This window comes from Triturus cristatus, chromosome 6, assembly GCF_964204655.1.
Source record: "Triturus cristatus chromosome 6, aTriCri1.1, whole genome shotgun sequence".
In the NCBI taxonomy this organism is placed as follows: Eukaryota; Metazoa; Chordata; class Amphibia; order Caudata; family Salamandridae; genus Triturus; species Triturus cristatus.
In genome coordinates this window covers 389,034,334-389,061,441 of record NC_140589.1, presented here as the reverse complement: position 1 = coordinate 389,061,441, position 27,108 = coordinate 389,034,334, and positions in this window count along the sequence as shown.

Below are 27,108 nucleotides of genomic sequence, written 5' to 3'. Positions count from 1 at the left end.
GCGATCAGGAGATTCCTACAACGACAATGGCATTTAATCCGCAGATTTGGTGGTGGCTCCCTCTGAGCCCAGAACTCCCAGATATGGGTTTTATTATTTCCATAAATGCAAAGCATACACTAAAGGAGTAAATACCAGAGAATACACAACACCATTCAACACAAAACCCTTAAAAATCAAGGGTTTTTTAACTGCAAAACTGAATTTGTGGTATGTATGTTATCGCGCAAATGTGGCTTGTCATACGTGGGAAGCACAGTCCTACAGGTGCACTGTAGGATACTTTCAACACATGAGAACAGTGAAAAATAAAGATTGGTCTTACCCAGTCGCCAGACATTTCCATGATGTACATGGCAATAATGTATAATTCCTATCATATTTTGTGATGAAGCAGTCCCAACTCCGTGAGTGAGGCAACCAAGAAAGAAAGCTGAAAAAACTTGAAAGCAGATACATTGTCAACATGAACATTGAATTCCTAAATGGTTTGAACATGGAAGAGGAACTATATTAATTTTTATGAAGTAAAGATAACTAAGCTTCCCCAGAGCAATTTTCAGATTAACCACATATCATAAATGAGAAAGAGTTAAATCCCTCAAAAGGACAGAGAAGTAACAATACAAATATACCCCATTAGAAGGACCCATCATGTATTAAAATACTCCAGACAAAACAACACAAATAGTGGGTAGGATAGAGACAATATAGAATTAAGGGGAAACTTTCAAGTTGGTGAAGGACACCGTAGGTGGCCTGTAAAGATATGATAATGAATTATGTAACATAACTATGAGGAACAGAAGAGTATATTAGTTCCAAAGCTGGAGGAACTGGGTAAAAAAAAGTACTTAATGAGAGATTTTACAATGTGGTTGGGCCATAGTGCCAACTAGGCAAGTGTAACAATGGGCCTTAGAAATCAATTGGCCCTACAAATAACTTGGAGTCCAGTTAACAGCAAAGCAGAAAACAAAAATCACTTTATTTCCAGACATCAGTCACCATGGTGACAATTTCCCCAAAATAAATGTTCCAGTACCATAGCTCCCAAGAACAAGCACATAGTACACAAGAGGGTAGTTGTTCCTAAAGCGATTACGAGATACAGGTAGAAAGATGTAAAAAGATATTTATGAGTGGGAAAAGGTGGGGTTTCCTTTTTAGGAAGTGATTCCCTCACACACCTGTGAAGGTGTCATGCTTCATCATTGGGCTTTTTGCTCCTTGTGTGGACGGCACTGCAATACCCCAAAAGCCCCGCAAGAGGGCTCTTTAGCGGAGATCTTTTTTTGTTTAAATGCTGTGAGGGTGAGTGCGAGTGTTTGGAGCAGGTCAATTTGTGGGTTCAAAATACCACAAGGGTATCCTAAGGTTAAAATGTATTCATGGTAAGGTTAAAAGCAATGGCTAAATTGTTACTTCCCAGCAATGAGGAATCACAATTTCGTTGTGAGTTCAAGTGGTGTGGGTCAAGTCGACATGTTTCAACACCCTATTGGTCCATAAGGGATCCACAGCCCTTCATCAGGACCAAGTGATAGTATCGAGGAATGAATATCTGTCTCAACTGAGATTCAGGAATGAGAGAGTCGCAGTATAGGTACCAGTAGATTACCAACCAGTACACTCATAAAAATGAAAGTTGTAAAATGGGTGAAGGAAAACCCTTTGTGGTCGATGACCTAATAAAATCCAACCTGTAAGAGAGGGGAGAAATAGAACCCTAGAAAAATATCTGCAGGAGCTACAAAAATATATAGTATCATCATATTTTTACAGATAACATGCTTGAGGTGCAATATGGGGCATTCACATTGCTGGGTGTCACTCATTCTGAAATCTAGTGTGAGTGACATGCATTCACGTGCTATTTAAAAATATATAGCAGGTCCACAACTACACAAGCCTAACAAACACACAAAGAGAGTTGTAGATAATACGAGAACATAGAAACATATCTTTATACTGTGAGGGATTTGTTGCTTACCCTCATTTTTCAAGAATTGTGCCCCTTAGGTCAGAGCAGGTTCTTACATCTAGCTTGTGGCATGAGATCTGCGGGAATGGGTAATGTGAGGCTCATCATTAAAAAGGAAAAGGAAAATGGGTCGTTTTGATCTAGCCTGACCTTTCGGCACACTGTACTCACAGTTCTCTCTGCGGTAATTGGTACCATCACCTACCCCTACGCCTGCTTGCCTGGAAGGACCGGATACCGTGACCGGTGCTGATTAAATGGTAAACTCGTTGCCTGCAGAGGCGGGGGGAACCGTGTCCAATGTGATAGGGAAACGTGTGCATGAAGAGGGAGGGGCGGGGAGCACATAGTTGGTGCTCAATGCCTGATCTTGTGGCGGTCATCTTTAAAAGAAAATGCGGCCTCCCGGCATCCAGGGCTTCTTGGCAAATAGTGTTTTTAGTAGTGCAAGACACCCACCCTATTGGCAGCCCCTAAATAAATTTCCCTCCACTAAGGTGTATTGAAATGGAGGCGTACAATGAGCACGTTAAAATGATCAGTGTATCATGGCATGAGTGCAAATGCACAGAAATATAAACAGTAATAGCCCTGTTCGGAAGATAGCGCAAGGTGTCAATAAGGGATGTGAAGAGTATAGGTTACATTCCAAGATACACACAAATTCAGGCCCAGAGATGGGAGATGCACAGAGTGGAAGAAAATGCTAAGGTGGTGTTGCACAGACTTCCCTTATGATTGTGCTAGTGGAAAAGTGTTTCACAGACTTTTCATATGATTGCACTAGCAACCAGGAGGGTTAACACCAGATGTTAGTAGTAGTGGTTATATATGTGTGTGAAGTATCCTAAATAACATGAGGAACATTCAGTTAAATAGTGCATTTGGACCAGGGGATGTGGTCATTCAAACCAAGGACAAGTTTCTTAAGACGGGAAACCCACTGCTACTCTCTAGAGAAAAAGGGAATTCATGTTCCATTTACTGTTAGCTTCAATTATAGTCCACATTAACTTCTCCGCAGGATGGTTCATTTCCATGAAGTGAGAAGATATTTTTTTGCTGGCCTTCCTACAGCGGATAGTACTCCGATGTTCGGTAATTCTAAATTTGACCATTTTAGTAGTCATCATCATGTACCTTACTCCACATGGACACGTGATGAGGTATGTGCAGGTGTTTGTGTTGCAATTGGTGCCTCTGTTGCCAAGGGTGGGCTAAACTATGTCAATCTCCTTGGTGGTCTTGGTGAAAGGGCATACTGTTCATGATTCACAGGGATAGTGTCCCTTGACCCGGGGAGGGCCCCAGAGGGTGGTTTGAGGGTCCCTGGGTGGGGTTGGTCGTGTGTGGACAAGGATGTCTCTAAAGTTGTCGGTGGGTTTGTATGCAAAAAGGGGGTCCCCCTCCTACAGGGTTCCTGTGTTAAGGTTTCTTGATAACTTTCTGGATTTTATTGGATGAGGGAGTGAAGGTGGTAATGCAGGCCAGCGTGTCTGTTGATGGTTTTACCTTGGTCTCCATAAGGGAGTCCCAATGGTTATTTTTTGCTCTTTTGTAGGCTTGGTTGACAATCCTATGAGGGTAGTGTCAGTTATCAGGTTAGATCTCAGTGTGTATGCTTGAGCTTCGTACTCCTTCATGGTGTTACAGTTGCGGCATAGGCATAGGAACTGTCCCACAGGTAGATTGTTGCGGAGTGTTTTAGTGTGGTGTGCTTTAGTGTGGTGACTATCCTAAAGTAGCAGGCTGTTCCTGTCTGTTGGCTTCCTGTAGTTGGTGGTGAGTATCCTGCCTCCTTATCTTGGGAGCAATAGTCTCAAAAATGGTACTGAGTGTGCGGGTATGGGGCTCGTACATTGTAGGAAAAGATTGAGTGTGTTAATCCATTCGCAGAAGTCCATACAGATGCTTGCATCCCCTTGTCATAGAATCAGGATGTTATGATATATCTCCCTCATGTGAGGATATTTTCCATGTATGGGATGTTATTGGTGAGAATGTACTCTCCTTCAAAAGCTGACGTATAAAGGCCAGCTAGACTCGGGGTGAAAGTGCTACTGATGGAGATGCCCTGTATCTGGTGGTATAGTTGTTCTTTACATTGGAAGAAATTCTCTTTTAGGGCTATGGACGCACGATCCAAGATGATACTGGGATGAGTTGGGGATATCCATGGTGTCTCTGTCGTCAATATAGTTTCCAACACTTCTATTCTGACATCTTGTAGGATAATGTGTTGTGTGTCGATTTAGATACCGTATAAAGGTTTCCCGATTTATGTCCTTATATAGGCACAATTCGCATTGCCCATATTTAGGCATAGAAATCCTATCCTTATTTAGGCATTATCCATGCTAACCAAATACTGGCATGGCCACCTACATCCGTTCATCTACGCCACATCGAGTTCTTGGAAAACCAGACTCTTAAGCCTTTAGGACTTCCCCTTGCTTGGATATTGATTTCTCCAAGAACTCATTTATTGTGCATGAACATCTATTCCTTAGGGGTTCATTCATGGCGTTCTTCTGCCCGACTTTTACGTCAATACTGGCATTCCTAAACACCTTCAAGGTATAAATATATCTTCACTTACCATGGCAAACCACGGTTCGGCTGCCTACTTGCACGACGCAGCTCGCCATGGCAAGTTCGGAAGGAAGTCAAGTCCCCGCCTGACGCACTGACCATACGCTGTACGAATTATATTTCGCATTCTGTCTTACGATTGTAGCAGTTCATATCTCTTGCACAAGAAATAAGACTGCTCAATAAACCCTTTTTATTGAAATGCCCTTCTATCTGTTTCTGTGTAACTCTGTAGAAATGAAGCATGCACGATTGACTGAGTGAAACTGTTATCTATTGTTTACAGGATTCTGAGATTGTTCAGATTCTAAGGGAAACAAAGTTGTCATGTTTATGCCATTGTCAGAAACTAATTTCTTCTTGTTTATTCGAGAAGTTTCTAGTGACCTCTGAGTTAGCCAGCACACACAAGTAATTAAGTTTAATGTACTCGATAGAGACATACTGATCTCAGTCCTATGTCAAAACTATAGTGTATATTATTCCAATGCGCAGAGTCTATCAGGAATATAGGAAGTACACTCCAATTGGTATACAGAGCTTCTGCGTCATGAGTGATGAGGAGGTCAATGTCTGCCGGTTCTGTTAGATTTTGTATGAGATTCAGAACTTCTGTAGTGCCCTTCAAATAAGTGGGTGTTTTCATCACTATGGGTCTGAGGAAATGATCACAGAATTTACTCAGTGGTTCTAATAGTGAGTCAATACCAGAGACAATGAGTCTACCTGGTATAGGGGTGTTCATCTTGTGGATCTTCGGGAGGGTGTAGAAATATGGCACCCTGAGTTTCACGTTGAACAAAAAATCCGCCAACCTTGTGACTTTGCAGTAGTTACTAGCAATTGGATCTTCATAGTGAGCCTTGAAGTCGGATCAGTGTCTATTGGGCAGTAGTATCGATTGTTGTTTAGCTGTCATATGCATTCTTGATAGTAGACTGTGAGGTCCTGTAGTACAATCGCTCCTCCCTTGTCAGTAGGTTTTATGACAATAGAAAAATCCTCGGTGATTCCTCATATGGTTTCCCTTTCTCAGTTGGATAGGTTGTTATAAAGTGCACAAGAGATAATCCTACCCCCTTCATTGAGAACTGCTTTTTCAGAGGTCAGAACTTCACTGGGCATCATTGCTGAGGGTGGGGTTAACCTGGAGCGGTTGCGTAGCCCTGAGTCCTCGATGGTGGAGGTGGTTTATCTTGTAAGAAAACCCCATATTGCACATCAAACATGTTATTTGTGAAAATATGTTGATACTATTTATTTTTTGCAGCCCCTGCAGATATTTTCTGGGGATTCTATTCTATTCTTACCCTATATTTTTCTCCCCTCTCTTGCAGGTTGATTATTTTTTAGGTTATTGACCACAAAGGTTTTTCCTTCACCCATTTTACCACTCTCATATTTATGACTGTACGGGTTAGTAATCTACTAATACCTATACCTCCACTCTCCCATTCCTGTATCTGGGTTGGGACAGATATTAATTCCTCTATACAATCCATTGGTCCTGATGAAACACCGTGGATCCCTCCTGGACCAATAGGGTGTGAAACATGTCAACTCGTCCCACAGCACTAGCACTCACGACTAAATTGTGTTTCCTCATTGCTGGAAAGTAACAATTTAGCTATTGCTTGTAATCTTACCAGGGGGGCCATGGAATAAATGTCACCTTAGGATACCCAGTGGTATTTTTAACCAACAGTTTCACCTGCTCTACACACTCTCACTCACCCTCACAGCGTTTTTTTAAATGATCTCCTCTAGAGAGCACTCTCAAGAGGCTCATGTGGTATTGCAGCGCTGACCCCACGAGGAGCAAAAATGCCCAATAATGAAACATGACACCTTCGCAGGTGTGTTAGGGCATTACTTGCTAAAAAGGAAGCCCCCTCATATCCCACCCATAAATACCTTGGGGAAGATTTATGAGCCCCTTGCGCCTCATTTACGCCGCCGTTGTTTCACTTTTGTGACGCAGCGGCGGCGCAAATCCTGCGCCATGCTGCGGGGTATTTACAATGTGACGCATCTGGGAGATGCGTCACGTTGTAAATCCCTGAGCTAGCAGTAGGCGTACCTGTGCAGGGGGGGCGTTCCGTCGCAGGAACGCCTCCTAAAAGTGGCTGAGTGAAATCTACAAGATTTCCCTCAGTCACTTTTGAGCCCATGCTGCGTCAAAACCCTGCGCCTGCTTGAAGCAGGCGTAAGGATTGACACAGCATTGTAATGATAGGGTACCCCCGAGCCTTGCTGGAGCTGCGTCGCGCTTGCGACGCAACTCCAGCAATGCGCCGCCCTTCCGCCATCAGATGCGTCACGCATCTGTTTATCCTTGCGCCACGATGCGCTGCATTGTAAATGCGGCGAATCTATTGTGGCGCAAGGGTAAACTTTCGTGACGCATCTTTCCTGGCGCATCCCTGCTGATTTGCAGGGATGCGCCAGGAAACATAAATCTGCCCCCTTGTTTCATTTTTGGCCTTACCTGCCCCCGGTACTGCCCCTGTGTCTTCTCCTCCTCACCCTTAACCTCCTTTTTTGGTTTATTGTAAACCAACCTAAAGCACTATATGTCTGGTGGTCGCTACTATAACAAATGTATTTCTTTTTACTATGTCTATCTCCTTCCATCATTAAATTGTGAAAATCGCACCTTCAATGACGTTTGTGACACAATAATGAGCTATGCATTTAGGCAGGAATTAAGGGTCTTCCAAGCATTATTGAAAATGTAAGAAAAATTAAAAATGTAAAGCCAAAAGAATGGGGTTTTTCGTTCTGTATGTATACATATATTGAATATACAACAAAGACCGTAAATGTGTTGACAATTTGCACAACATGAAAAGTTAAAATATGCTGTGCAGCTCCATGTAAATATTGTAAATAATTCACCAAATGAAGCAATAAAAATGAAAAAAATTTGTTAGTAATGTGGCACCTAAAATGCATTGTCTGTTCTCTGCTAAGAAAAACCATGTGACCGTATTTAAAGGTCTGTGAGAATGCAGCTCGGTATATGAACAAGGCCACAGCTATGACTGAAACCCGTCATGGCAGACAAACAAGATTTAAAAAAATGCAATCAGAGCTTACCGATGTCTGTGCCTGAACCCTTGGGGGATGATTATGTTTGTGTGTGTATATATATATTTTTAAGTTAACAAAATCACCACAAATCACCAGTCATAGTTATCTCAAGCACCTATAACTCTTGCCCTAAAGTAACTGTAACCCGAACCCCTGTCATCAAGGATGTCATTTTAGATGTTTCGGTAATGTTATCAATGATCTTATAGAACATGTCAGAAGTGAGGTAATATGTGAGGCAATTAGTAGTGCATGGCAAGGGTGATAGTCATAGTCACTTTAGGGCATGAGTTATAATTACTTTCGATAACTGTAACTAGTGAAGTTCAGTGGTTTTGTTAGCTTAAAACAGTATGTTTTAACTGACATTTTTACCTAACTATGATGTCCTTTGAACATTTAGTATTTCAGTGAATTTCTAAGTTTTTTATGTAAAATAAGATAATATTACCAATCCTAACTATAACCTTATTTTAACCTTTTGGATTTTCTGTGAATTTCTATTTTTTGTTACTCATAAAGTAGGATGATCATCATCATGAATGGGGTGGGGCTCTGCACTCCACTCCGGGGAGTGCTCCACCCGCTTCCATGCACAGCCTTTGGCTGTGTGCTGTGTGGGGCTAATCCCAGCTGGCACACACAACTGAATATGTCATGTAACACTATAAAGTTTGTAATTGTAGGTAAGGCAGAACTACTTACTTTCAGTTTTTTCTGTGAATTTCTAAGCTTATTTAATGTAAAGTGAGATATTATTGCAATTCTTACCTATAGTGTTTCTTTAAAAAAAAAAATTCCAGTGAATTTCTTTTTATTTTTGACATAAAGTAAGATGGCCATTGCTGTGTGTGGAGTGGGGTTGGGCGCATGCCCTTTCTTGCAGCCGGACCTGAAGCCCTGCCCCTGAGCCAAACCCCTGCAATTGCCCAGCCTTCAGCATGGTGTGGCATAAGATACTCCTCGCCACTGCGCTCAGCTGACTATGTCATGTTACAATATAAAAGGTGTAATTTTAAGAGAGGCAGAACTACTGACTTTTTCAAAGGGTCAGAACACCAAAATATATAAGGCAAACCAATTATCTTTGCTAAAATGTCACCAATAACTATCATCACTTCTATAGCATATATATTCAACCATTGCAGTGTTTAAAAGTTATTGTCACAAAATATTTTCAATAAAGTACTATAAAAAAAATACATTAAAATGTCTGAGTCTTTTTAAAAACTTTTCAGGTAAAGAGGTCCCTCCAATCCAGCTGAACAGCAAATAGCTCCAGCTCTGAGTGCTTTAAAAAAATGGAACTCTCTCATGGAGTCATGGATGCAATGACCAAAGAGACTTGTGGCAATGTTTTTAAAAATGTTGTTGTGGGGGGGCTGCTGTGCTATTTGCAGCTGCCACAACATTTACAAAAAAATCTTGGTGCCACTCCTGGCCTTTTTAGGGGCACCAACAGCTTAAAAATATATAGAAAACACCCTTCCAGGACTTTATATGATGCTCCCCAACTGGGGAATGTATGAAAAATGAACAGCCACTCTAATAATTTCACATTAACTGCCTTGTTTAAAAAAGAAAAAAGAATTGGGAAGGAAGGCATGTAACTCCCGTCCCTGGGCCATTTCATGGCTCCAGGGGATCTATCCTCCAGGGCTGATCACTTATTTTAATAGGGGGAGGGGTGTGTGCCCCCTTTCTGTGAGCCATTTCAAGGCCCAGAAACACCATCCCCTGGGGCTGATATCTTTTTAATGGGGAGGGAGGGAGCTATGTGCTCCCCCTCCCCGGGGCCATGAGGTAGCCCCAGAGATGCTATTCCATAATTAAGTATATTGGCCCAGGGGAATGTGGTCCCCAAGGCCGCTGTGAGTGAGGCCGTACCCTCCCCCCCGGAGCTTAATGTTTGAAAAGGGCTGGAACCCACCATTTTTTTAACAGGACTGCAGATTCTCAGATTCCGAAGACCCCTCACCAGGCATGGCAAATTATCCCAACCTTGTCCCCCCTATGTTTTAAAAAAAAACATTTTCCAGGACAGTGGACTGAGTCCCTGACTACTAAAATGGCTGCCACCAGATCTTTCTTGGTGTGGTGCCAACCAATAAGATCTGATCTTTAGATCTGTTGGATCCATGGAAAATCTTTGTCCCTATATAAACATACATTTTGAGCCTTAATTTCCCAAAAATTACTGAACGGATTTACAGCAAATCACAAAAGGTCTCTCTGAAATTTAATGTCATTCCGTTCAGCCATTTTTGCGGTATCGCTGTTCAATTTTCCTATGGAAAATTGCATGGGAAAAATGTGTTTTGGGGCCCCCTCTTTTTCTCAGACCTACTTGACGGATCAACTGAAAACTTTCCAGTAAGAAGCTGAGGTGGATTAACTTTTCTTTGGAAAGTTTTGCGAAGATTTGTTGAACGGCTCTAAATATAGAAGCAAACCAAAGAATCGATTTCCTTTGTAAACAATGGTCCTTATTTATAAAGGCCTGTGTCACATTTCCACTGCCGTTGCGTCACTTTTTGTGATGCAGCGGCAGCCTAAATATTTGGCCATGTTGCGCCATATTTAAGAAGTGACACATCTAGGCAGATGCGTCACTTCGTAAACCCCTGCGCTAGATTATACCTGCACCAGGTATACTGTATGCAGGGTGGGCGTTCCATCACAAGAAAGGGTGGTAGGAATGGAGCAATGAAATCTATAAGATTTCACTGCACCACTTTTAGGACGCCAATGCACCAAAACCTTACACCTGCTGAATGGCAGGCGTAAGGGTGACGCAGGCCCCTGTGAAAGGACACATTGCTGGAGTTGCTTCTGTTTTCAGACACACACCAGCAATGCGCCTCTTTTGCGCTGACTGATACATCAGTAATAATGACGTATCTGTCATTCCTTGCGACATGATGCGTCATACAGTAAATATGACACATCCATCATGTCGCAAGGAGGGTGCACTGGGAAGTGTTGCATCTCTGCATTCACACAGCGATGCGACACATCTCATACATGAGGCCCAATGTTTTAAATATGAATACATAGTGGTAACCATGACTGGGTAATATGCAGTGGTTTTGCTATCACAACTACATCTACTAGGAGCCAACTAAAATGCTTTCAAAAGATTATGTGAGTCCCACATGTCCCAGATGGCAATGATACACTTATCGTACTATACACATTGCTGATTTACCTACTGCTTGAGTCCCTTTGCCATATATTTGTCTCTAAAGTAAGATGTTGACAAATTTGCAGTAGGGATCTTTCTCTCCTTGCACCTATATTTTCGAACACCAGACCTATTCCTCTTTTTGTGGAATTTCTAAAGGTTCCCTAAGACACTGAAAATAAGTCTTTTTGACACACGTCTGTAATTCTACTCTTTATTATGTCTAGGATGATGTCTGGAAACCCAATTTCATGTCAAAAACTATTAACAAGATATAACCCGTCATCCTCAATATGCTACAAGTGAAAGGCAACAACCCACTATATTAACTTCATGTGGAGCACATATGGAAAGATGTAATTTGTATTGAGGGTTGTTGTTAATTTTTTTAGATGCACTAAAAATTTGATATATATTTAATTTTGTCACACCAATTGAAAAGGCTTTCACTGTTGTAAACGCCATGTTAAAATACTTTTTTATTTATGTCAAGCACCAAAGAGCAGGATTTGCCAAACCTTTACAGACTTTCAACTTTAAAAATGTGTAAATTATAAATGTTCCACTTGCTGATCATTTACAAATCCAGACATGTCTGAGTTGTGCAAGTACACGTGTCATGTACCTATCTCTAAAGTACTCTAAATTCCTGTGTGTGTGAAAATCATTGTCCTCTGTAGGGTGACAGAGAACTGGACATGTGCATGCACAACATAAAAGAGAACCACCAACATTGTTAGTATTTTGAAGTTCCATATTTATCCACAAATCTAAATTATATCTGAATAAACAACAGTGTAAGTGACAAGAAAAGAGTGGGAACACAACCAATGATCCCTATTTTTTCAAATAATATGTTGGAAAGAATTAGAAAGTGAGTTAAAAACATGAACACTATTAAAGAATATTTTTACACATTATACCCTTTGCTTGTGTAAACTGTGTGATGTGCAAACTGTACATGTGGGGTTTAAAAAGAGTTGTGAGTGAGCAATGTGAACGTCATGCTATTAGTGGGCTGTTAACAGCATGTATACTTTGAGTAAGACCAAATAATAGTATTAATGATTTTTATGTTGGATCTAATATGGAAATAATAAATTAATATGTATGCAATTGAAACAAGTTTAATATGAAGTTTAGGAGCAAGTTTAATAACATGATTTAGTGAGACCACATTTTAGTGAAAACTCCATTTCGGATAAAATGGATGCTGCTGCTTTCTCAGTTTTTACCACTGCATTTGCCCCCTCCCATCAGGATCCCTTGCACATCTTCTCTCCCCATAGGCTCTACAAGAACGAAGACAGCTGATCTAATGTTTTCCTAAAGTTTATGGATACAAGGCTTATTATGAAACATTTAGTGTATGAGGTAGGTTGCAACAGCAAAACCCTACACGACGAAAGACCAGCGTACCTGAACCACCGCCTCACATTCCACGTACCCGCAAGACAACTCCCAACTCGCCCTTGCCTCCATCCCCAGGATCCACAAGACCAGAACCAGAGGAAGGTCATTCTCCTACCTCGCCCTCAAGGCTTGGAACACCCGGCCCCTGCACCTCAGGCAATCAGAGTCCCTGACCCAATTCAGGGAGGACCTCAAGACCTGGCTCTTTGAATGATCCTCCAACTAGTCCGACTACCAGCCCCCATCCCTGAGGGCTTGAGACCCTCATGGGTGAGTAGCCGTGCTTTACAAGCCCTTTGATTGATTGATTGAACTTTCAAGGTCCCCTCCACTGTATTTCCATATTTTTACTAATTTCTGAATTGCATTTGTTAAATGCCATTTATTTGGTTAAAAACATCACCGGATGACAGAGAAAAGTGTGATGCTTTCTTAGAAATCAGATAGTGTTAACGTTAAATGTTATTGATGTGAAATATTTTGATTTACTACAGTCTTATAGCCCACTGTTGCAGGCTATACTGGCCTTTAAAGGCCCGCTGACTCATTGTCAGTGAAATTGCTCTCCCTCCCTCGCAGCTCCACCATTAAGTGAGGCCTTCCCCCAAACCCCTTAACTCTCGAGTGTTGGTGTTCGAGGCCCTCCTCCACCCGCAGGTTTCACCTGCGCCTCATCCCTGGTGGTCCAGTGGACCTCTGTCTCCATTCTCTTGCTCCGCTTTTACTCTCCTTTTTCACTCGTTTTTTCCTTCACTTTTATCACCCCCTTCACTCTCCTTCTGGGTCTTTCCTCCATTTTCTGTCGTTTTCCCCTCATTTTAAGCTCCCCCCTTCACTCTCCTTTTGTGTCTTTCCTCCGTTTTTCACTCGTTTCTTACCCTCATCTCAATCCCCCCTTTCACTCTCCTGTGTCCTTTGTGTCTTTCCTCCACTCTTTCTTGCACTTTTTCTGTCGTTTTCCCCTCATTTCAAGCTCCCCCTTCACTCTCCTTCTGTGTCTTTCCTCCGTTTTTCACTCGTTTCTTACCCTCATCTCAATCCCCCCTTTCACTCTCCTGTATCCTCTGAGTCTTTCCTCCACTCTTTCTTGTTGCCTTATTTGCACTTTTCTCTCTCTTTTTTCCTTTTTCCTTTTGCCTTTTTCAGCCCGTATTTCCCCGCCGCTGCTGCCCCCGCAGCCCCTCCGCCCCTGCACGACCAGTGCGACTGGCCCAATCCAGCTCCCCTCCCCGCTCCCTCCTCCCAGCTGTCCAGCCCTTCCCGACTCCTACTTAATGGCGGCCACTGTGCGTCCGCACAGCAGCCACGCTGCCGGGGTGCCAAAGGCAAGCTCGCCTGCGCCTGTCTGTCACCTGACTGCGACGAGCGCCAGGAACCCTGGATCTCTGCACCGCCAATGCTACAACCCAGCAGCACTGCATGCTCTCAACCCAGGCCACAACAGCAACTGCAAGCTAGCATCACCAGCAAACACCCACGGACCCTTCAGCTGTTACCACTGTCGGCACACCTGCAGCACCGCTAAGACCACGGACCCAGCGCAAATCCACCTGCAAGAACAAAACTGAACCGAAGACCCTACAATGCATCCTCTTCAACATCCGATCCCTCCACAAACACGCCACTGAAATCTGGGACCTCCTCGACAGCACTACCCTGGACGTAGCATTCTTTACCGAATCCTGGACCAACACCACCTCAGGACCGGACATCGCCATTGCCATTCCCCAAGGATACAAGATCTCCAGGAAGGACCGTCCCACCCGCCTGGGAGGAGGAATCACCATCGTCCACAAATCCACCCTCTTCCTGAGCACACTCCCCGACGAGCCCACAGACCTGATGGAACACCTTCATTTCAAGATACTGGCCAGCCCTACCTCCACACTCCGAGGAACCCTCATCTACCGACCCGCTTGACCCCGCTGACTTTTCGCTAACTTCATCACGGACATCATCTACCTACATGCCATCATGTCCACAAACTACACCCTACTGGGAGACCTCAACTTCCACCTCGACAACCAACTGGACCCCAGCACGACATCCCTCCTGGACAACCTCCACAACATTGGACTCCGACAGATCATAACCAAACACACGCACTCAGCAGGACACACCCTCGACCCCCTCTTCTCAACAGGAAACTCCATCTCCTTCAGCCACACCACCGAACTCCCATTGACTGACCATCGATGCATCCACTTCACCTTCAGAACACCCACCATCCACAGACACCAGCACCTGCTCCCATGAAGAAACTGGACCAGAATCACCAACGATCAGCTACCTTCATCACTTAGCAACTCCACCCCAGCCATCGTGGAAAACAATGACGCCAACACCGCAGCACAAACCATGCACAGATGGATCTCTGACAGTGCCAACACCATAGCCCCCCTCAAGAAAAACAACAACACCCACGCCAAGAAAGGTAGATGGGTCACCACCGAACTTCGAGAGTCCAGATGCACTTGCCACCGCCTCGAAAAGGCCTGGAGGAATACCAAATCCACAGAAGCCTACAACAACTTCAGAGCCGCCACCAATTCCCACCACCAATTCATCAGAAAAACAAGGAAAAAAGCGATTGAAGATAGAATCTCCACTCATGCACACAACAGCAAAGAACTCTTCAACATCATCAAGGAGTTCGCCCAACCCACCAGTGAGTCCACCGTCATCCCTCCCTTACAAGACCTCTGCGACAAACTCAGCACGTTTTCCACCACAAAATCAAGAGCATCTACGACAACTTCGACGAAGACAACCAACACACTGAACCCTCACCAACCACCCCCGACACCCTGAAGCCAGCGATCGACAACTGGACAGCCCTCACCACCGAAGACACACTGAAGACGATGAAGTCAATCCACTCCGTGGCCCCCACAGATCCCTGCCCCCACCACATTTTCAACAGAGCCGCCGACACCATTGCACCCATGCTCTGCCACACCATCAACCACTCCCTGGCAACTGCCTCACTCCCTGACGACTGGAAACAAGCTGAGATCAACCCCCTCCTGAAGAAACCCTCGGCGGAGCCCACCGACCTCAAAATCTTCAGACCCATTTCCCTGCTCCCTTTCCCAGCGAAAGTCATTGAGAAAGCCATCAACAGCAAACTCGCCACATTCATCTAAGAGCATAACATCCTCGAATCCTCCCGATCCGGCTTCAGAAAACAACACAATACGGGAACTGCCCTCCTCGCCGCATCAGACGACATCCATACCTTACTGGACAAAGGAGAAACAGCAACCCTAATCCTCCTCGACCTCTCAGCGGCGTTCGACACAGTCTCTCACCGCACCCTAATACGCAGACTCCATGACGCAAGGATCCAAGACAAGTCCCTCGACTGGATCCGCCCCTTCCTCTCCAGTAGAACGCAGCAGGTCAGACTCCCCCTTTGCTTTTGGACCTTCACCTACCACCTGTGGAGTCCCCCAGGGGTAGGCCTGGGCTAAATTTCCGTTCCGCTCGTGGAAATTGCGATAATTTAACATTTTCGCGTTCCGCGGAGAGCGCGAAAATGTCAACATTACCGCATTCCGCAGCTTAGCGATAATTTGTTTCTTGCTCGCGCTGTAAAATAATACATTCTTGTGTGCGCGCGATCGCCTTACCTGAATCCCCGCGTTCGCTGACAAGTTTTCCCGATCCGGTTGCGTTCTCCAGGAAATGTTGGATTGTTGGTAGCCATTTGTGCTGTCTCGCGACAGTTCGTGCCCGCAGTAATGTCATTGGTCGCGTGATCATGTCTTTCTTCTCACGATCATGCACCGCGAGAAGAGTGAAAACAAGATGGCCACGCCCGCGAGCAACCGCATGGGTAAGTTGGCGAGCCGCGACCACGCAGAAAATACCGCGAACGGGCGGGAAAAAAACTTCCGCATCTTCGCGAAATTTCCGCGTGTTTGCGGAGATTTTTAACATTTTCGCGATAATTTGCGAAAGTCACTTTCGCAAATTCCGCCCACCCCTACCCAGGGGTCCTCCCTCAGCCCTACGCTCTTCAACATCTACATGGCTCTGCTTGCCCCCATCGTCAGAACCTATGGACTCAACATTGTGTCATACGCAGATGACACCCAACTCATCCTCTCCCTATCCAACGAACCCAACACCACCAGACACAACTTTCGAGAAGGCATGGAGGCCGTCGTCAAATGGATAAAAAACAGCTGCGTAAAACTTAACAACAACAAAACAGAAGTACTCATCATGGGCCCAAACCCAGATGCCTGGAACGACACCTGGTGGCCCCCAGCCCTCGGAAGCCCGCCCACCCCCACAGACCACGCACGCAACCTGGGAATCATCCTGGACTCAGAGCTCAAAATGGACTGCCAGATCAACTCCGTCTCGTTCTCCTGCTTCCACACCCTCCGCCTCCTACATAAGACCTTCAAATGGATCCCCCTCGAACACAGAAAGACCGTCACTCACGCCCTGGTCACCAGCAGGCTCGACTATTGCAACGCACTCTATGCCGGAATAAACAAAAACATCACCCACAAGCTACAGAACATCCAAAACGCCGCCGCAAGACTGGTCCTCAACCTGCCAAGCCACTGCCACATCTCCCATCACCTGCACACACTTCACTGGCTCCCCATCGAAGCTAGAGTCACCTTTAAGATGCTAACCCATGCTCACAATTCCTTCCACGACACTGGACGAGCATACCTGAATACTCAAATTCCACGCACCCCAAAGGACCCTATGATCAGCCCAGCTCTCCTACGCTGTTGTCCCCCGTACCAGAAAGATCAGATCGGGAGGCTGCTCCTTCTCCTTCCGTGCGACCAGAGCCTGGAACGACCTTCCGCTCCACCTCAGACAGATAACATCGCTCCCCATCTTTGCAAGAAACCTCAAAACCTGGCTCTTCGACAGACCCCCTCCTTGATGGACGGAAACCTGCAAACCCCCCCCCCCACACCCTCCAGCGCCTTGAGACTCTTACAGGTGAGTAGTCGCGCTTAACAAACACCTGATTTAATTTGATTTGATTTGCTTTAGTGTTCAAGGACAGAGACAACATTCCAATATTTCTTATAAAGAATTTTTTTGTTTAAAAACTCATTGACTCTAAGGATGAGCAAGAATGTAGAATATTGGTGAATACTTTCTTTTTCTGTTGAGGATGCTGCCTGTTTCGTTCTGACTTTTGATGCTCACTTGGGACTTAAATTTATTTCTGATTTTTAATTACTCTGTATTAACTTTGCATTTTGAGCCTTTATGGCATTTATTATGTATTGCCTAATTTTGGACATTTCTGTAATAAAGCCCCTTAACTTATTCCTGATCTATAACTCAGGCCCTAATTACGATGCCGTTCGGAAGTTCGGCAGTCCCGACCGCCTAATTAGGATCCAACCGCCATCGTGGCAGTCAGAAACATGGCCCGGAAAAGGGCCGCAGCACAAGCCCCAATGCCAAAATGCATGTTTTTAAACATCCCTGCACCCTGAGGTGCCTGCCACATGGGGCAAAGACGTTTTTGGTGGCCCCTGTGATGCCCCCTTGGTCTCATAGCGGAGGCCGCAGAAGGACAGGGTGCTAGGGGCCCTCAAACTCCATTTCCGACTGCCATTCCAAGGTGGTCGGACCGCCATTGAAAGGCCGTCAGAAAGGGCCATTGTAATTCCTTCGGCAGTGCCTGAGCAGGCACCTCCCTCATTGTAGGGATTACGGGGCATATCAACAACAACCGGCGATAATTATCGCTAAGCGCACTTAGCGCTAGGATAATTATCGCCGGCTAGCGTTGATTTTTATCGCTGAGATAGCGTGCTATTAGCAACGCTTATCTCAATAGCGATAAAAATCCTCACGCTAAGTGGCTAACGTGAGATTATCGCTGGAAACCCAGCGATAATCTCACGTTAGCTTGTTAATAGGGACAGACAAACTTAGCCATGATATCCTCCTTCCATAGGATATCATGGCTAAGTCAGAAAAATACTTGACGTAAAAAATCAGCGTTAACCGCGGTTAGCGCTGCTTTTTTTGTCTCTAACAGGGTTAGCGATATTCTTGATAATAGGAGGAATGTCGCTTAGCGACATTTCTCCTATTATTTTACTCTGGAACGCCCCCTTTGCATCTCATTAGAGATGCAAGGGGAAGCGTAGAGTAAAAGGGTGCTAACATGCAAATTTGCATTTTAGCACCCTGTTGTTGATAGGGTGCTAGTTTTATCTCTGCAGCGATAAAGCCCTTGTTGATATGCCCCTACATTCCTACCACACAGCCGACGGGCTCCTTGAGCCCTTCAGAACGGCAGCGGTCGGTCCCTCATCCATGCAGTCGGACTGACCGCTTGTAAAGTGGCTGTCAGACGCTGATTCGGAAGTTGGGGGGACCGACACTGTGCTATTGGTGTCAGTCCCACCGACATCACAATGAGCCCCTTAGTTATTGAGTGGGCCCTGATACTCTGCTAAACTGATGTTTGGTGCCTTTTTACGCATGATTAACCTGGAGAAGAACCGCCTAAGGTGAACTTTAGGATGATCTAAATTTTGCGCAGTTTAAAATACTGGGGTATGGGGCTCTGCTTCCACATCCTTACATTTACGTAGCCTACTCATGGCGCTAGAGCGACCTCGTAGCACGTTGGTCATGTCTTGTAAATAAATCCATAGGTATACTTTCACGGAGCGGGAGTGTTCGTTGGTGTGACCTGTATGTGAAGAGAATGTTGATGTATGTGAGGATTAAAGAAATATCCCAATCACGTCCAACCAGCACTGTCATGTGAAATCAAAGAAAAGCGCATATTTAGAACAAGCAAGTTAATGTGGGACTCTCATAATGGTTTAATATGAAAAAGCAGAGATGGTCGCTAAGTATGTATGTGTGTGATTCTGCACGTAGGGACCAGAGACATCGTCCAGTTGTGTTACATCGATTGAGATGTGGTAGCTTGGCTGAGAAACGGTGATAGGATAATGACACGTTACCAGAAAGGCGCAGTCAGTGCTCATCTGCAGGTCATATTATGGACCGAAATGAATTGATTATTTTTTTAGATTACCGATATTATAAAACAAAGGTTAGATCATGTAATTAATTGAAACTTCAAAGGTTGCATCTCAATCTAAAGAGATATTTTGCTAATTAATCTTTATCCAAAATGGCCATTCGTTCTCTTATATCATGATGGATATGTTCAAATATTTTCGTTCTTTAACCTCTCAGGCTCTGTGTGGATTCAATCGAAACGCACTGAGAGCTCCTAAAAATACATTTTTCCTAGCAGCTTTATCTCCCTCTTCAGCTGGATTGCCTCCTTCCAGAAGTGATGGGAAATCTGTATCACTTCAGCGGCTGTAAATAAAATCACAAATCATTTAAACTCCATTGCTGGGCATGAAAAGGCAGGAAAATGATTCTTTTCTCCTGTTTCATGGCTGGCTTCAAGCACTGAAGGATTATCCACGCTGTTACGCTGGCAGCCACTAGGTTTTCCAGTCCACAATGTGGACTGCAGCCTACTTTAAACATATCATATTTAACTTCCATTTAGATTTACGTTTCTAAATGGTCTGTCGCCCAGGTCTAGATACATCCATACATTTGCTGTCTGCTGATTGGTGTGTATGTGCTACGTGCTACGAATTTTAAAAAGCTGCATTTTTATTTCATCACATTTTATACTTCAAGTTGCTAAAAAAACTTGTCCTTTGAATATGCATTAAACCTTATATTTCTTTCAGATGATTGCAGGGCTCTTTACAGTAATTCCACTCTTTAACAATCCCTTGGTATACAGCGGCATTAGGCAAAATGATGCCCCTTTCTCTGCCGTGAGAATGTGATGAGGGACCGCCGGGAATCCCATATATCATAGATATCCATCGGCTTGAGTCTGCAGTGTGCAGGCTTCCATGTGCCACAGGGGCCACAGACGCCTCCGGTTACTCCCCTGATTAGGTCAAGCATTTGAGACCTCTTGTATATACTTTAGTACATACTTGTATATACTTATATGTATATGTACTTTGTGGGCTCTGGAGATCAGCCCTAAGACTTGTCTGCTTCTGCCTAGGGACTTTTTTTCTGTTCAACTGCCTCTATTTAACTGTCCTGATAGAAAAAGACCAGCAGAGGTCAGTAAAATACCAGAATCACTTTAGCATTCTCTAGATTCTGGTCCATAGAAACTGTCTTCCACAGGCACCCGTAGACAATAATATTTTTTTCAAATCTTGTATTTTCACTGATATGACCACTGAAAGCCCTGATTTTATATTAAAAACAGAGGTTTGGGATATACCATTTCCCGCAGAAAGGCAATATTTCTCTCCATGTGTTCCCATACCTGGCGTGTCCAACAGTTTGGTGCTTACTTTCCCTCCATGTTAAAGAACAGTAGATGTTTCAGCACCCAGGCTAATGTGAGACTGATTACATTGCAAATGTTTGTTTTATCAATAGTAATCATGCTTCGCCATTTTTCCTACTGTGTGTTTGCACTTTAAAATCCTGATTTACTAAAGGTTTCCCCTATTTTTCAAGATCGAAAGATGGCTTGATTAACGAAGGCTTTTTTCAAAGGCTTATTTAAAACTGACTTATGCAAGAGGAAAGCAAAATTGAAACATGGCAGTGAAGTCACCATAACATCTGACTTAATACAATGAAAACAATTTTCTTTAGACAGGATAGGAACCTTGGCATAAATCCTGGCCTTGATACTAAACAGAAAATCGTGTGATACTGACAAGTTACCCGGGGGCAGGGGCAGGGGCAGATTTATTAACCTTTCACACAGCAGTCCATCTTTCTGCACTGCACTCTGTGAAAGGGAAAGGGCAGGAAAGCTCACTATTTAACATTCCTGTCCTTTCCTTGCACTGGTGCAAAAACTGCTGCCTGGTGTCAATGCAGGCACCCTTGCGCTGTGGTGCAAGCGTGCTGGCATTGCAGACAAGATTGCTTTTGTGTAGGAAGGAGCACAAAAAACATACACTGAGAGATTTTTCTCTTTCTATGTGTACTGCAAAATGCAGCACACATAGAAAGAGAAAAAAACAACGAGAAACAAAGATATTTCTCCTTGTTACGCCTCACCTGGGGAGGCGCAGCATTTTGATGCATTCCCAGGTCTACTAGTAATGGTAAATAAAGAAATGCACCAAAATCCATGAGTGAATGCTTGACAACCCCCACGCTTCACCCATGGAACGCCTCCCTGGGGCAGAGTAACGCAATGCAGCGATTTGCGCTACATTACGTTACTCAGTAGTTGTGCATGGTGCAAGGGTAACACAGCTGCATAATATATATGTCCCTTAATCTTCCTAGTAATGGTGACAGCAAATGCAGGCACTGTGTAGAAATGTCAGATTTTGAAGGTACGTATACATTGTTTAAGCTGAGTAGGATAAAATAGAAAACAACATACCCATGAGTGAACATCCTCAGGTCTTGAGTCTATAGACTCATATCCTATATTTCAATCCCTCTGCAGTATGGTGAGAGACTGCAGAGTGACTGCATGATGGTAAGGACTAGCTCCAGTAGATGGACATCAGATGCTGCTTCATTTGGACACTTCTAACTGGATTTTTCATTTTTTCATGCAACACAAAGCAGCAAGACAACTTGCTGCGTTGCATGAAAGGGAGAGAGCAGGAATGTGCATATCTATCAAAATATGTAGCATTCTTGCTCTCTGCCTGCACTGGTGCACAATCTGCTGCCTGTTGCAAACATAGACACCATTACACCATGGTGCAAGTGTGCCTGCATTGCATGCAGGTTTGTTTTTATGCAGGAAAGGCCACCTTCCTTCACAAAAACAAGCCTCTGAGGCTTTTTCCTCTAAAGGTGCTGCAGAATGCAGCACACTTTCAAATAGGTAACAATCAGGAGAAATAAAGAGATTCCTTCTCATTGCACCTCCCCTGGGAAGGTGTAGCATTTTGACACGTTCCCAGGTTTAAATCTGGGAATGCACCAAAATCTATGTGTGGTGATGTGTGGGAACACTCATAACCACCCATTCCATGCTTTTCCAGGGCAGAGTAATGCAAGGCAGTACGCTACTCCAGGTTTACCAAGCAACGCAGGGCCACGGAAGATGGTATTGCGTTGCTTGGGAAATCTAACTTAGGTATTGCGTAGCCCCTGCGACACCATGCATGACTCAAGGGCAATGCAATATCATGCACCACTGGGAGTTGCAGTATGTATTTATTTATTGATATTGGAAAATCGCAAACATATCTGCAGTGCACTGTAATGCTGTACATAAGAGCAGGGCACTATTCAAAATTGTGAGAAATAAAGCAGAAAAGATGGCAGCCTCCTCTCCTGGTGGAGCCTATAAGGCTTATCCCCAGCCGTTTACAGGAAGAATAGAACTTGGTCATTCACAAAAGCCTGTGTGCTGAAAATAACCCGCCACCTGCTTGACTCTGTTTTCACTAACCACCCTCTTATGAAAACAAAGATCCTTATCCTCCTAACTTGGTCAAATCCGCAATTTGACAGCCTTATGCAGCCCTATTTTTCTGCTAAGAACCACAGCCGCATGCATTCTTAAGCCTCAGACTTAGTCTAAACTCTCGAGAGACTGGAATTCTGAACTTTACGATTACCCCCACATCTGTGCACTGACATGAATTCAACCATTGCTAATCTTAATATTTGACCAATCAATGCAGCCAAAACTCTGGTCCCTGTCAAACTGCACACACACCCCAGCATATTCAGAAGGAGGCTCACGTTGGTTGACCAACATGACGGTGGGAAGTGAGGTTGCAGGGTAGCAGTCTTCCTACCTTGCACTCACCACCACCTATTACCTTTGTGATACTGATGGATGACCCCTGAGATGTAGTGGCTCTCCATTCTTTGCCTTTGTTTGCAGCTTGCCATCATCACAAACTGGTGTGGTACATAGTTCATTTATTTTTCCCCGTGGAGATGATAGCGGTAGCCACTGGTCCTGAGGTGCGGCAGAGTTATTGTTAAGCTTGTCTCTGCTGGCTGTGGCCATAGCCAGCTTCTAGTGAAGTGGTGAAGGTTGCGGGTAATTTGTTGGGCACCGGAGCATTTAGTTTACTCCCCTTCAGCGTGACCTTTCCCCAATTGGCTACCCTCACCATGGTGATTTGACTGGCCATCAGGGGCAGAAGCACTGCCTTGTAGGAGTAGACTCAAAGGGGTGCGGAGAAGTGTCTCTAGAGCTGCGGTGATTGCTTTTCTTGTCCTATGGGGGTTCTAGGTAATTGAACTTGGTTTCAAGATGGCCTGGAGGTGATAATCTGCAGTAAATGGGCAGCAGGAAGCTGGAGGAAGCAGACCTGGAGAGATTCGGAGCCTGGATGGGAGACAGAGGGCCCGATTCACAGAACTAACTTAAGACAAAATCCTAAACTTACTACCATTTTGGTATTCACAGAAGGCACTTACTCATTTTGGTATTCACAGAAGGCACTTATATTTCGGTATTCACAGAAGTTAGGAGTCCTAACTTTAGGACTCCTAAATGCCTTCTGTGAATACCGAAAGTCTTAAAATTAGGATTTTTCTCAGTTTAGTAGTAGTATAGTTAGGACTCCTAACTTTAGGACTCCTAAATGCCTTCTGTGAATACTGAAAGTCTTAAAATTAGGATTTTTCTCAATTTAGTAGTCCTAAATTTAGGACTCCTAACTTTAGGACTCCTAAATGCCTTCTGTGAATACCGAAAGTCTTAAAATTAGGATTTTTCTCAATTTAGTAGTCCTAAATTTAGATTTAGGACTACTAAATTGAGAAAAATCCTAATTTTAAGACTTTCGGTATTCACAGAAGGCATTTAGGAGTCCTAAAGTTAGGAGTCCTAACTTCTGTGAATACCGAAATGAGTAAGTGCCTTCTGTGAATACCAAAATGAGTAAGTGCCTTCTGTGAATACCAAAATGGTAGTAAGTTTAGGATTTTGTCATAAGTTAGTTCTGTGAATCGGGCCCAGAGGGTGGAGTGTATTGTATGGCATGAGTCTCAGTGTCAAGCATTAATAACAGGCACACTGTTGGACAAGCAATACAGGGGTACAGAGTTGGAGCTCCAAGCACTTAGGCTCTCAGTGATATATAAGGGGAAATGTTAGCAGGCACACCAATGTGGTTGGAGAAACCTCGGGAGTAAAAGCCAGGTCATTGAGACATGGCTAGTACTCTAGCTGGTCAATGGCTGGGGAGCCTTTCTGGTGCAACAAGGAGTTAGCGAGGCTCTCGGTCAACTGGTCAGTGTGTTTGCTGTGTTCTTTCACCCGATCTGATAGGAGAAACCACAAAACTCCAAGGGGATGGTGGACAAGTTTAAGTCCAGAAGAGAGCCAACTGGCCTGCCAGGAGCTAAAGTAACCATGAGATCAAGATCTTGGACTGATTTAGGCCAGGTGGGAAGAGACAGGGGAAGAGGGCAAATGGAACTACTAGGGAGTCACAGCTCTACTTCTTAAGGAACCTTAATGTACTGAAAGCAGAGGAATCATACCTCTCAAGATCTGGAAACTGCTACACCTCCACTCCCTCCCCCAGGACACTCACTGCATAATCTGTGGCAAACCCATATATCAAAACCCCAGCGTATTCCATATCCTAGCTGGTGTATAGAGAACTTTCGACAGCTCAAATCTCACTGAAACCAACAATAAAGCTGCTGGTGATGCACTCACCACACTCATGGTAGATGAACCTTCAAATAAGCCATCCTCAACTATCACTTTCGCCTGTGGCAATCTCTGCAGCTCTCCCTAACCTATCATTTGTAGAAAAGTGTCAATTTCTCTAAAGAAATCTTCACTATTGTGAAAGAATCCTTACAACCTCAAGCGTCCTCTCAACTCATCACTCCCTCCTTTGACCTTTACACAGACCTCTCTAGTCATTTTCATGAGAAAATCAAGCACATTTATGACAACTTTGACCCTCAACCTTTCTCATACTCTTTTCATTTCATTAACCTGGCCTCCATAATATCATATGGGGAATCTCTGATCACTTTTTCACCAGTCAGCAGAGACGTTTTAATGCATGGGCCAAGTGGGCTCTGGCCCCAGGCCCCAGCCTTTCAGGGGGCCCCCTGGCAGTCATCTCCATTCTCCAGACTTTTGCCCTCATGACCTTGCAAATTTCTTAAACAGATTGTTTTAAATACTGTTTTCCTTTACTTTATTTTTTATGGTGTGTGAGAGTCTAGTACAGCCATTTTGCAGAGAAATGTTGTGTTTATGTTTCATGCAATATACATAAAAAAATGTTTCTTTTATATCAAACAAGGCCTAACATATAAGAAATGGGAGGGCATCACAGGGATTATTTGCAGTAATATTGGTGAGCTGCTGGTGTGGTACAATATTTAAAACACACATAACTATCCCTGAATATTGGCTGTAAACACATTTAGGGCCTTATTTATGAGAAGTGATGTATCGCTGTGTGAAAACAGGGATGCGTCAATTCTTAGTGCGCCCTCCTTGCGACATGATGGATGCATCATAGTTACTGTATGACGCATCATGTCGCAAGGAGTTACAGATACGTCAGTATTTCTGACCTATCTGTAAGCGCAACAGTGATGCATTGCTGGGGTATGTTTGAAAATAGAAACAAATCCAGCGATGTGTCTTTTCACATGGGACAGCCCCACGTGAAAGAGAATGCATCAGTCTTACACCTGCCGTGAGGCAGGGGTAAGATATTGATGCAATGGGGTCCAAGAAGCGGCGCACTGAGTTCTCATAGATTTCAATGCGCCACTTCTGCAAGGCTTCTTGCGGGGTAACACCCACCCTGCATACATTATACCTGGCGCAGGTATAATGCGGTGCAGGGGTTTACAAAGTGACGCATCTGCCTAGATGCGTTACTTTGTAAATAGTGTGCAATAAGCACATTTTTTACGCTGCCGTTGCGTCACAAAAAGTGACAGTAGGAGGAAAACATTCATGAAAGACCCATCAGTTATTAAAAAGCCAGGTTTTTAAGTTCTTCCTGAAAGAGAGTAGGTCTGTGGTTAGTCTCAGAAACTCAGGGAGTCTTTTCCACAATTTTGCGCCTAGAAAGGCGAGGAATCTGCCTCCAGTGCAGGCATGGCATATTTTAGGCACGATGGCCAGGTTGGCATTGGAAGATCTTAGGGGTCTAGATGTTGTGTAGCGATTAGCGCGCTTATTTAGTTAGCTGGCTCTTAAGCCATGGAAAGCTTTAAAGAAGATGGTCATCGCTATGAAGTCGATCTGTTCTTTATGCGGAGCCAGTGTAGAGACTTAAGAATAGGGGTCATACTAGATCTGGGTTTAGGTCTCAGGATGGCTCTGGCTGCCGCATTTTGTACCACTTGTAGGCGCTGGATTATGGATTTGGGAAAACCGAGGTACAAGCTGATGACATAGTCAAGCTTTGATGTAATCAGAGCCTGCTCCACAATCTTTCTACTCTCAAGCGGTAACAGTGGCAGGAATTTTGTTGACATCCGGAGCATGCCAAAGCAAGCGCAAGTTTTTGACTTTCTCCTTTTCTGCAGGCGGGGGTGGCTGATCTTTTTGTCACCAAGAGCGTTTCTGGATTACCAAAGAAAACAACTTCAGTTTTGTCAGGATTGCACTTCAGCTGATTGATCTTAAGCCAGTTAAAAACCTTTGTGAGGAAAGTCCTAATCATTGCCCGTCAAAGTTGGTTCCTTTTTCACATGTAAAACTCAGCTGAGTGTCATCAGCACAGGAAACTATTTTGACGCCCTCTTCCTCTACCAGAAACTCAAGGGGGGATAGATATATATTAAAAAGGGTAGGACTGAGAATGGAGCCCTGAGAGACACCTAC